Source organism: Tursiops truncatus, chromosome 9, assembly GCF_011762595.2.
Source record: "Tursiops truncatus isolate mTurTru1 chromosome 9, mTurTru1.mat.Y, whole genome shotgun sequence".
In the NCBI taxonomy this organism is placed as follows: Eukaryota; Metazoa; Chordata; class Mammalia; order Artiodactyla; family Delphinidae; genus Tursiops; species Tursiops truncatus.
In genome coordinates, this window is record NC_047042.1 from 96,421,420 (window position 1) to 96,434,443 (window position 13,024).

The following is a 13,024-nucleotide window of genomic DNA, read 5'->3' on the forward strand; positions in this document are numbered from 1 at the left end:
GAAGCAAATTAGAAATATCTGAGTTTTACATGTATTCAGCAGTAATATAATCTATTACTGAGCTCACTCCTTTGTATCACATGATTATCTCTGTAATAAAAAGCCATTAATAAGTATATTATATAAAGATATATAATAAAAGCCATTATAAGTATAGTAGATCCATCAGAAAATTGCAAAATATAGAAATGAGGCTCCCCTTTTGAATTTTTGCATGTAATATTACCAACCAAAGTTAACAATAATTAATAACTTCGTATATGTCTTTTCATTACTTTTCCCCTATGACAGTATTTATTTTATAAAATTTTACCCACTGGTAATTATAGTTAACTCACAATCTTCTATCCTGGTTATTTCAACTGACCGTTAGATCAACGGACTTTCCAGTCATATTCTTTATAATTTTAATGACTCTAATATTTCATTAAGAAAATGAAATTATGTAATTTAGCTATATGCTTGTAGTTGATAATTGTACCATTTCAAATATTTTTGCTATTATAAATAACCATGCAACAAAAGCCTTTTGATACGATCTCTTTCCCCATATTTAGGATTTTATTTCTGTAGAAAATAATCCCCAGAAATGGATTTATTGAATCAAACAGTATGAATATGTCTGAAGCTCCTGATATAGAGGTTCTGAATGCTTAGGGAGCATGGTTGATCCATCTGTGTAGCCTTGGCCCCTGGCATGGCACCTAATGTGCTCATTACTTACATTTTAAAGGTGTTAAAACTTTTGAAATGGCATATATATGTGGCTGTTTTATCTGCATGGCTGTCGAATAATAGTCCTCTGTACCTGAATAGATTTTTATAGCTTTCACTGAACTTTCACCCATATTATCTGATTTGAAGTCTGACATACTTGCAAGAAACACAAGGAAGAGAGTTTGATCATCACTTTTCAGAGGAAAAAAGTGAGCCTCAGAAGGGACATTGGCTAGAATTTAGTCTTCCTACTTGGACCAGTAGTAGTTTCCTTATATTCGATCTCTATGTGTATTTATCCTTTTGAGATAGGATTTGAAATAAGTTGATTGTCATTGTCTTTTCCGTGAATAATTGTTTTTATTCTTTGGGGGGGAAATCCTACGCTCATTGGAAGTATTTTTGTCTTTTTTTAATAATGCAAACTGCATATCACTCTTTACCACCATGAAAGTTTTCCGAGTGCATTGCAAAAATAATATTAACATTCTTTAAAGACTTGGTTTATATTTTAAAACAGAAATGAAAAGCAAAGAGCAAAATAATCATTGAAATTTGTGTTAATATAAGTTGGGGGAATTTTTCTTCCTTTTTTTTTTTTTAAGTGAGCTATATGAGGTCAGCACTACAAAGTGATTCCCATGAATGTAGATTCTTAGAAAGTTGCCCTGGAAAGTTCTTACATAATGGTTTAAAATAAATATGAACTGTTTTCTAGCTTTATAAATATAGAGATTTTGATTTAAATTTGATGGAACTGTGTAGTTTTTCAAATTTAAATATATATTTGATAATATCTATCCAATATAAATGAGCATTAAATGACACAGTGGGTGAAACTGCCTGCGATCGAGCTGAAATAACACAACATACAAAAAACATAGATGTTTTATTTCTTTTTTTTTTCTTTTATTCTTTTTTAATAAAATTTTATTTTATTGGAGTATAGTTGATTTACAATGTTGTGTTAGTCAGTTATACATATACATATATCCACTCTTTTTTTAAGATTATTTTTCCATATAGGCCATTACAGAGTAATGAGTAGAGTTGCCTGTGCTATACAGCAGGTTCTTATTAGTTATCTATTTTATATATAGTGGTGTGTATATGTCAATCCCAATCTCCTGATTTATCCCTCCCCGCCCTCACCCGCTAGTAACCATAAGTTTGTTTTCTACATCTGTGACTCTGCTTCTGTTCTGTAAATAAAGCAGAATTCTATTCTGTTTTATTTCTTTCCTTCTGTTTTCTTCCTTTTTCTTTTTCTATTTTTCTTAACCATATAAATTACCATTCTGATTTCAGATGTGAGATTATTGAAACCCAGAGAGAAAAGTTGCTTGTTCAAGTCTATACAGCTTTTAGGTATAATTGCTGGGATTTCAAACCCAATTTTGTTCACCTCAAACCGTAGTTCCTCTTACTAAACAAAAAGGCAATAAAAGGATGATGATATAAAAGGTGAAAGTTCAATTATTATGATTATACCAAGGTATGATTTTTTATATCCTGTGACACCTGTCACCAGTTTAGACTGCAAAATTTGCTAAGGATTTTAACTCGATATAATTAAAACATTTAGAATACAATGGAAACATTTTTAATGGAACTGTTTGACAATGGCTCATGTAAAAGAGTAAACTTTTTGATTAAACGGAGGTTAAATGGCTATCTATTAAGAAGATTGGCAAATTTCTGAATAGAAATAGGCGGGAGGTGAACTAGACAATTTCTAAGATATAAACAGTTTGTGACTCAGCTGCTTCTTAAATATTAATAGATCGACCTCTGCTTGTGGTCTTTATACTTTATGCCTAGCAAGCCTACAGTTCAGCCATTTGACTACAAATCACCTGTAGTTTGTTTCAAAGCTGTTGAATCTCCTTTAATTTTTAAGATGTTCTCCTGCTAAAGATAATATGTAGTGAGGGCATATGATATATCAGGTATTGTGAGAGATTTCTTTCCCTCTCTGCTCAATACCTACCTATCTAGAATATATACATTTACAAGTACGTGCTATTTATAGATACATATATACACATATGTATGCTTTATATGTACATATCTATATCTACAGATACACACGTGTGTGTGCTTATGTGATTAAAATAAAATATATTCTCAAAAAAGAAATTATGAAAGTTTCTAATTATGTCTAGTATTTTTCTACAATTTTCCAGTGCACATATTGGTACATTCTTTTTAAGTCAAATCAGAATTCAGGAATAAAAAAATAGACCAGAGGAAGTCTCCTTATGTATCATCTGTGGTACCATTCATTTTAAAACATGTTATTGCTCTTTCATGTTATGGTATATTTTTTTTAATTGCATGTAATTTAAAATACTGTAGGAATGGCTTTCAACATTCTAGACTCAATTATATAAAATTGAGACCAAAAAAGAAAAGTCAAAGTACATAGAAATCATGTTGAATTTCATCTCTTGTACATTATTAAAGCAACATAGATTCCTTAGAGAATATACAAGCAGAAATTGATTTCTTTTTATATGATCTTGGCAAATATTGTCTTGATACTCAAACCAGTTTCACCCATGTTTATCATTGAAAGTTTCCATCTTACGCACATATATTTGCCAGCTCTCCTTTCTCAGCCATCACTCTACCATCTGGTGTTGCTTTTAGACTTATCTATAATACTAAGCGGTGGTGGAAAGGGTGAGTAAGATATAGGGTGAAATTCCATGGAGATCCAGATGTTTGGAATCTTTATGAAAATTCAGTCTACAAAATCTTTTTAAAATATATAAGCTTAATAATTTATTTTTAGGTTGTTATGTGAGAAAATGTCAGCTGTGACTACATTTATTCCTGATTTTTCTGTGGACACATAGATAAATTATTTACAGGCGGATCTAGTCCAAGACAAACTGGTGGTGTAGTAACAGGCTCCCCTGCTTCCAGCCAAGACCTAAATTTTATTGTCCCTGCAGTTTCATATCTCATAGTTTCATGTTTTTCTTTTGTTTCTTTCATCCCAACCACCCATGAAAGCTTGTATTCAAAGCCTTCTTTCTCAGAACCTGATAGCACCTTCCAATGGTATTTCTCCTAGAAACATTTTATTTTAGTAGGAATCAAATTCTTAAGGAAAATGGATAAAACCCTGGGACAAACAGATGTGTTAACATGGAGAGTTAAGCCTGCAATAAACAATAAAAGGAGCCAAGTAAGGTTAAAACATGTTTCCCCTTCCAGGAGAAAATAGGATGTCCATTAAATAATACCTTTTGATTTATCCTTCATTGCAATTTTTGCTGTCCTTGGAAATAGGAATAAAAATGCACATCAGCTGACTACCATTTGTCTTGCACACACCCTATCATGGCTTTTATCTGAGAAAGAAAATTAAATGATGCAGGTTGTTCGTTGTTTTTTGTTTTTTTCTTTTTTACTGAATCTCCCTGACCACAATAGTTATGCTGACCTTGACCAAATTATCTCCATGTACTAGTTCTATTGCTGTGTCATAGAGCCAAGCAATATTTCTGCAGGTCTTTTTTAGAATTCTTGGGTAAAATGTGTAACAGATGTAGGCAGGGGTTAGGAAAGAGATGCTATTTATTCTGCTTCTGTAGTTTTGGATGGAAAATACTTTTTAGGTGATCTGTTTCTAAGAAGTGCAATTTTCGGGAAACCACACATCATATTCTCAAAATTATTTTCCTTTTTCTCCCTCAAAATGTATTCTAATCATCTCAAAGTAAAGGATTATTCTCAAAAACAACAGCAAAAGATGCTGCAGCTCACATTAAATTTGCTTCTACTCCAGGAGAAAACTACTTCAAATTTCACAAAGATAGTCTTTCCTCCATTATATCTGGATTATATAACCCAATTTATAGAAGGAAAAAACACCCAGAATACAATCTCCTGGAGTATTTTGGGGGGGCATTCTCCTGCAATGGGATTGGACTCAGCAGTTCTAGGGTTTGTGCTAGTTGGAGATGTAACTGGAGTTTGTGCCTGTAAACCCCACAAACTTCCCATCCTAAGAGATAGGAATAAACAGACATGTTTAGTCATCCAACAGACATGTGTCTAGCATTGGTGTTGTGTTGGGGACTTTGCTAGGCATGAAAATTCAGAGATGAATCAGACACAGTAGAGAATGTCTGCAATCTACATGAAATTATATCCTGAACAAGGACAGACTGTAAATGCATGCTTGAATATATGTGCTCTTTTAAATCCAGGAAAAATATTTTCCACATGACCAATGGTGGTACCAAAAAAATGAATTGTTACTGGTGTACAGTGGCATTTGTAGATATTAGAAAACTCAAATCAAAAAGGGAACATTGCTCTGCCATGAATGCACGATGTTCATACTTCTCTTTGTAAATTGCTGTGTCACCTCCAGGGTAACTTGCAAGTGCATTTTCATATGATGTTTCAAATAACACACACCAATGAGTGGAACTTAGAAAAATGTATAAACGTGCATATTCTTTTGTTCTGAACAATAAGAAATATGGAATGTCAAGTGATGAACTAACAGCAAACACAAAATTCGAATCTTTTTAGGTTAACTTGTGACGTAGTCAGAAAACGTATCATGGAAATGTAACTGTGCAGAGTGCATCTGGAAACTGATTTATTGAAGCATTCAGATAATACAGTGCTATTTATAGGAGACTCTGTTATAGATATTCCTGCAGTTATTACAGAAGGAATTCTTGTCCCGTGGGGTCTCCAATTCAGACAGGCTGCCTTGGTTTCATAACACAGGTTTATTTGCCATATGATGGTGGATTTCTTTAAAGAGAATATACTTAGTAAAGATTTAAAAATGATTATGAGTATGAATAGAAAGTGGGCAGCTAGCTGAAGGAATTCTCTAGATGTCTCTAGTTGACATGCATTTTTTTTTTCCAAATTAAACATCAATTTGAAATTCTAGAGTCTAAGTGGATTTTCTATGGAAAAAAATAGGTGAAAGGAATATTGTGGTCTACTCCATTGTTTACACAAAGGCAGACAAGAGATAATGAAATATTTTCAACTACCTACACAAACTAATTGTATATCTTTATATACCTAATAATGTCTCATGTTTTAATTAAGATAAATTCATCATGAGAAATATGAAAAATATCAAATAGTCAACTCCAGTGTTGTTTATTCAATTATATAAGTGAAAGAAACTAATATTCCTATGTGAGTTTAAAGTTTAAAAAGCATTTTCTTTTCTATAATTTTGTGGAACTCTCCACTAATATAGTGATATGCTTGGTGATGTTATCTTCTAGACAAAATTAGTTATTCTACCCCTATACACCCGTGTCACTTTCTTGGGACATTTATATCTCTATTACAGCACTGAATACTGTACGGTAGGTATCTGTTCATGTTCTGTCCTTTTCTGAGCTCTAAAATCCCATCCAGCAAGAGATGTTTATTATCTGCATCACTCCCCCCTCCCAAACTTCATCTGTAAATGTAGGCTGCCTACTGATGCTTAACTTTATTAATTTTGATTTAACTACTATCTTACCTAAGCTAAAAGTGATGCTCTAAGACATTAAGAGATGCAGCCAGGAGCACATAATATTGAGAGGTAAACCAGGATGCAGTTCTAGGCATCCTTACTCTAAATCCCCAGCCTGTGCTTTTAGTCTCCATCTTTCCCTATCCTCAGCCTATTTGAAATTATAGAGCTACAATATAAGGAATATTATAATAATGAATATAGAAGTATTTTAAAATAGCACTAAACTTTTGTGTAATATATATATTTGTTTCTATGACGATTTTAAATAATCTTTATAAAACACATGTTTAGTACTATCAAAAATATTAATTTTACAGGACTGCTCCCTAAATATAGATCCAGGTTCTGACTTCTGGTTATTTCTAATCCACTCCGCCGTTCATCTACTTTCCATTTTAGAGTGTGATTGAATAAAGTCATCATAAAGCAAAATTCCTTTCAACTGTGATGATAAAACAAGGCCAGCCACTTGGGCTAGGAAAGCAGGAGGAAATGAATGTCAAGTCTTGAAAATCTGGGGATGTTCAAATGAGCAGAGTTGGAGGCATATCTCAGGCTTTATTGACAAAGGAATGCAGTGTCATTATCCATTACTTACAATGGCTCATTTAGATCACAATACGTGCTTCCAGCGCAGAGAGAGAAATACGGTGCAAAAGAATTTTCTTTCAGTGCTTTGCTATCAATTCATGCCAGCATTAAGAGATCTATATTGTAATTTTCTTGAAATACTTTGACTTCCTTTGTGTAAACAAGAAATGATTCAGCAAGCACCTTTTGGAGAGTAAGGAACAGGGTAGCTTTTTAAAATTTGGTACTCTCATGAGCATTTTATGACATTAGAGAATCCGGGAATGTCAACCATGAAAGGGACCCTGAGGATTTTATGTCCCATACTTCTTTGTAGATGGAGAAACTGAGATTCACTGTGAATATGGGATTTGCTCAAGATAGTTGGAGGTTGAATAGAAATTAGAACTCAGTTTTTCTGAATTCAGGTTTGGAGGCCGACTTGTGTAAAAATGTAGGTGTGTTGGGAAAACAGTGTGATGGTTTCCATGAGACTGCGGGCATCTCTTCCTTGTGATGGTCATGAATATATAAGTCTCGTTGATTTTTTCACTACTATGGCTCTGCGTCTTATTTCGAAATGTAAAATCAGCAACTTTCGTCATCTCTCAGTAGCTGCGTGAACTTTACAGAATTCTGTGAACTGGGTTGTCTCCATTTCCTGTTTATTTCTGATTGCATTGTTTTCTCAAGATGCATTTTTTTTTTTTCATCTGGAATTCATTCTCTGGGAACCTCCCTCTCTAAAAAAAGCTTAAAAACCAAGCAATGTTTATTTTTTGGTAATTTTCCCTGTACTTTTACTCCGTAATTTCTCTATTTAGAAACCTTCGATTGTTCCCAATTCCCTTCTGCAGCAGATTGAAAATTATCTGCTTAGTTTTCAAGGTTCAGTACGCTACTTACTTTCAATCCCTGTTCTTTACCATTTCCCCAAATGCACTTGGCATATTAATCAAACTTAATTTTGGAACCTCTAATTAGTCTCATTTCTGGGCCTTTGCTTGCCTGTGGTTTCTCTTTCTTCCTCCCTGTGGAAAGTGTAAGATTTCCTTTTAACTATTAAAAATTCCTAAGGTTGTAGGGCTTCTTTTCTCATGCCCAGCAGTTTGTGTAAAGAACCACAGAGATGGAAGAGCTTCTCCCAGGACTGGGTCTCAGCAGCGTAGCTGGATTCTGGTCCTTATTTGCCTATAGCTGGCAATCTTTTTGATTTTTCCTTCTTGATCTGAATTTTCTGGGCTTGACTTCAGCCTGTCCTTGCCTATGTAAGACCAGAGTCATGCTTCAGACCCTGTCTGCTTGTCTCAAAAACCTCCTACTGGTGGCACTCCTAGTGAAATAGCACCATCCATTGCCATTCATGGCTGGGAAAGGTGGCAGAAATGATCCAGTCAGTCTCCTTTTCTGACTTCCGTTCCATCTACATGTGTGTATTTGAAAATAATTATTTTGTTTCCGTTTTCTTTTCATTTGGTATGGGTTTTGCCTTTTATAGAAGCCTTCTGAAAAAACAGTTTTGTTTAGAATTCAAACATTGTCAAAAAATATATATCGAGGCAAGTGACTTTCTTTGGAATAGAATACATTCCTGGATATCAATACAGCATGTTTTTCCTTTTAGATTTGTCCCAAGTTCCCAGGACATTTACTTAGTGGTGGCATACAGAACTCTTATACAAGGGCCCTGGTTCTGAGAGGAAGAGTCAGCAGTGACATTAAAAGGATTTCTTCCTCAACTAGGGAAATTTGCATGTGCTTAAAGCCAAAGACATTAGAAAGGACAAGATTTAAAAAAATGTCATAAGAAGAAAAAAAGGTGAGAGAAAAGTCCATCAGAAGTTGGAATGGACAGGCATTAGTGCACAACTGTTTACCGTTACGAAGAAAGGTACCAAGTTAGCAGAACACCAAATAAGGGAACTGTACTTGCTGGTGAAATCTTATTCAACAGCAAAGTATTTTGGTGAAGGAGACAAAGTTTTGCAATTTAATATGTAGCTGTAAAGCGAAGCACTGGATAGTTTTGTCTTAAAGAAGGCCAGTGAGAATCTGAAGGGTCTTAGGGAGGTTTTATAGGTGCTGTATTCTTGGCTTTCTGTTTCCTAGTTAAGTAAACTTTATTGTTTCAACAAATGAATTACAGAACCTATAATTTTAGTTAATGGCCTAACTTTTAACTAAAGTAAAGATATAATCTCAGCATATGCTCTTAAATGACTCAACTTCTTGTTTTAATAAACAATTCAGGCAAATGAATCCAATAGCATATTTTATAGTCTTTACTTGGTGAAAGACTCACACTACTGTCACGCACATAAGAAATCTCAGTAATGTTTGCCTCTCTTTTCTCTATTACTTCACACATCCTGTAAAACCAACTTCAGTCATCTTCCAAAATATCTTTTGCATCTTCCCCCTCGTATAAGCCCACTGCCACTGGCTTCTGTTCACCTTCGTGCAACTTCTAATTTACAATGTAATATTCTGATTGTTTCCAGAACATACCTCCAAGTCTCCTTCGCCCCGCTGCCAAAGTGTTCTTTCTTTTAAAATATAGATATGATTGGATCATATCACTACCCTATTAAGCAAAACATTTAAGTGGTTTCTCAAGGCCCACAGAATATAACCCACATTTATAGCGTGGAATTCACTAGCCTGTGAAGTCTCGGATAAAAGATACCTAGATTTAGGGCTTCCCTGGTGGCACAATGGTTGAGAGTCCGCCTGCCGATGCAGGGGACACGGGTTCGTGCCCCGATCCGGGAGGATCCCACATGCCGCAGAGCGGCTGGGCCCGTGAGCCATGGCCGCTGAGCCTGCGAGTCTGGAGCCTGTGCTCCGCAACCGGAGAGGCCACAGCAGTGAGAGGCCCGCGTACCACAATTAAAAAAAAAAAAAAAAAGATACCTAGATTTAAACATAATAGGCACCTAATAAACATTTGTTGAGAGAATAATTGAGAACAAGCAAAACAGGAATGAACAAATGAGATTTTTCTACACAATTTGGCCTTAGCATCCTTATCCTGATCAAACCCTCTATGAATTCAATGACTGCTACCCTCTGTACCATCTGCTGTTCATTCATTCTGGACACCAGTCACTGTGCCATGTGCTGGGAACAGAGAAGTGAAGCAAACTATCGAGAACTTCATCCGCGAGGATGAACGGCTCACGGTGGAGTCATCGTTAAAAAAGGAAATGCGCAGATGAGTACATGAGTCCTATTCATCATAGTTGCTACAAAGGAAAGGGAGTAGGTCCTCTGAGAAAGAAAGGAGATAGACTAAATGTAGCTTAACGTATGGCAGAGTTGGAGAAGGTCTCTTCTCCTGTCATTTAAGATGTGATAAGTAATCCAAGAGAAAATTGGGAAAAGAGCATGTCAGGCAGCTGCAATAAGTTGTTGAGGTTTTTTGTTAGTTTTGTTTTATTTTGTTTTGTTTAAGATTCTGTTAGCTTGTGTCTCATTCCTCCTTAAAGACAGTAGGCATTCCTGTACTTATGCCTTTTTGTGATACTGATTCCATTGCCTGGAATGTTCTTGTCTTTCATTTTCTATCTAATGAATTTTTTCTTATCCTCCCATGTTTTCGTTAAATATTAAAACATCAAACTGTCCTTACCCCTGACAAAAACCTGGATGTTTGTTGCAGCTTTTTCCTATTGCTAAAACTTGTAAACAATCAAGATAGCCTTCAGTAGGTAAATGGATAAAGAAACTGTGATATATCCAGACAATGAAATATTCTTTAGCACTAAAAAGAAGTGAGCTATTAAACCATGAAAAGACATGGAGGAGAGTTAAACACATACCACCAAGTGAAAGAAGCCACATGCCCTGTGATTCCAACTATATGACATTCTGGAAAAGGCAAGACGATAGAGACAGTAAAATAAAATCGGAGTTTGGGGGAGATGAATACATGTAGCAAAGGGTATTTTTAGCGCAGTGAAATTCTTCTGTGACACTACAATGATGCATGGATGTCATCATCATTTGTTCAAGCCCCCATTAAATGTATGACATGAAGAGTGAATCCTAAAATAAGCTATGATTTGGGGAGCTTATAATGTGTCGATGTAGGTTCATCATTGGTAACAAATGTAACATTCTTGTGAGTGATGTTGATAATTGCGTTGGAATGCGGGTGTATGGGAAATCTCTGTACCGCCCTCACAGTTTCGTTGTAAACATAAAACTGCTGTAAAAATCGGTCTTATAAAAAACACAGAGCGTTGGCTGAGCCGGTCTCCCGTGTCTGACGCCTCCGCGTGCTTCATCTCTGTGGTGATGACGGTGAAAACCAAGGCTGCTGGGGACACCCTGACTTACTCCAGGATGAGGGGCATGGTAGCAATTCTCATCGCTTTCATGAAACAGAGAAGGATGGGCCTGAACAACTTTATTCAGAAGATCGCCAGTAACTCCTATGCATGCAAACATCCTGAAGTTCAGTCCATTTTGAAAATCTCCCAACCTCAGGAGTCTGAGCTCATGAATGCCAACCTTTCTCCTCCACCAGGAAAGCGGTCCTGAAAGAGAAGGAGGAAAAGCATATTATGTCAGAGCGGAATGTTCTCCTGAAGAACGTGAAACACCCTTTCTGGTGGGCCTCCACTTCTCTTTCCAGACAAGCTGTACTTTGTCCTAGACTCCATGAACAGTGGAGAGTTGTTCTACCGTCTCCAGAGGGAGCGATGCTTCCTGGAACCACAGGCTCGGTGCTATGCTGCTGAAATAGCCAGTGCCTTGGGTTACCTGCACTCTCTGAACATCGTTTATAGAGACTTAAAGCCAGAGAATATTTTGCTGGGTTCCCAGGGACACACTGTCCTTACTGACTTTGGACTCTGCAAGGAGAACGCTGAACACAATGGCACGACGTCCACCTTCTGCGGCACACCCGAGTACCTTGCACCTGCTTCATAAGCAGCCTTATGATAGGACCGTGGACTGGTGGTGTCCGGGGGCCGTCTTATATGAGATGCTGTATGGCCTGCCTCCATTTTATAGCCGAAACACAGCTGAGATGTACGACAACATGCTGAACAAACCCCTCCAGTTGAAGCCAAATATTACAAATTCTGCAAGACACGTCCTGGAGGGCCTCCCGCAGAAGGACAGGACAAAGAGACTTGGTGCCAAGGTTGACTTTATGGAGATTAATAATCACGTCTTCTTCTCCCTAATTAACTGGGATGATCTCATTAATAAGAAGATTACTCCCCCTTTTAACCCAAATGTGAGTGGACCCGGCGACCTGTGGCACTTTGATCCCGAGTTTACCGAAGAGCCGGTCCCCAACTCCATCGGTCGGTCGCCCGACAGTATCCTCCTCCCAGCCAGCGTCAAGGAAGCGGCCGAGGCCTTCCTGGGCTTTTCCTACGCACCTCCCGTGGACTCTTTCCTCTGAATGGTCTTAGGGTTGGCTGTGAAGCATTTTACGGGCGTTTTTTAAATGTTTTAGTTAGCCTTTTGGCAGAGCTGCCAGCTGACAGGACATCTTAAAAGAGAATTTGCGCATCCCTGGAAGCTTGCACATCTTGGCAATCTTATTGCACACTGTTTGCTGGAAGCTTTTCGAAGAGCACATCCTCCTCAGTGAGCTCGGGAGGTTTTCCTTATTCTTCCTTCCAATGTGGTGCTATCTCTGAAATGAGCAGTAGAGGGCCGCCCCAGGCAGATGCAGTGGTCTCATTCAAAGGAGGACGCTGTTCGGAGAAGGAGCTTCTGAAGGTCTGTCCGGGCCGTGATAACGAATCTTATGAAACGTGCCTTTTCTGATGAGATCGTGTTAGCTCCAAAGTTCTTCCTGTTGCCCAGTGTTTCCTTCTGTTTTTCCTTGTGGACTTCCTGTGTGATCGGCCGTATGGGTGTGGTATGCTTGCTCACAGAAGGACTCAGTTATAAGCATCAATGTGACACTTGCAGGACACTACAACGTGGGACATTGTGTGTTTCTTCCATATTTGGAAGATAAATTTATGTGTAGGCTTTTTTTTTGTAAGATATAGTTAATAACTAAAATTTATCGAAAATGGTCTTGCAGTGACTTGTATCCAGATGCTTAAAGAAGCATTGCTGCTACAAATAGTTCCATTTTTAGAAAAGGTTTTTATGGACCAATGCCCCACTTGTCAGTCAGAGCCTGGTGTTTTCATTGTTTAAAATATCACCTGTAAAATGGGCATTATTTATGTTTTTGTT

At 37.0% G+C, this 13,024-nt stretch overlaps 1 pseudogene; it reads left to right on the forward strand.

Annotated features, from left to right (window-relative positions):
* The first annotated feature begins 11,107 nt into the window (after positions 1-11,107).
* LOC101316645 (serine/threonine-protein kinase Sgk1-like) lies at positions 11,108-12,230 on the forward strand (annotated as a pseudogene).
* Positions 12,231-13,024: the final 794 nt, after the last annotated feature.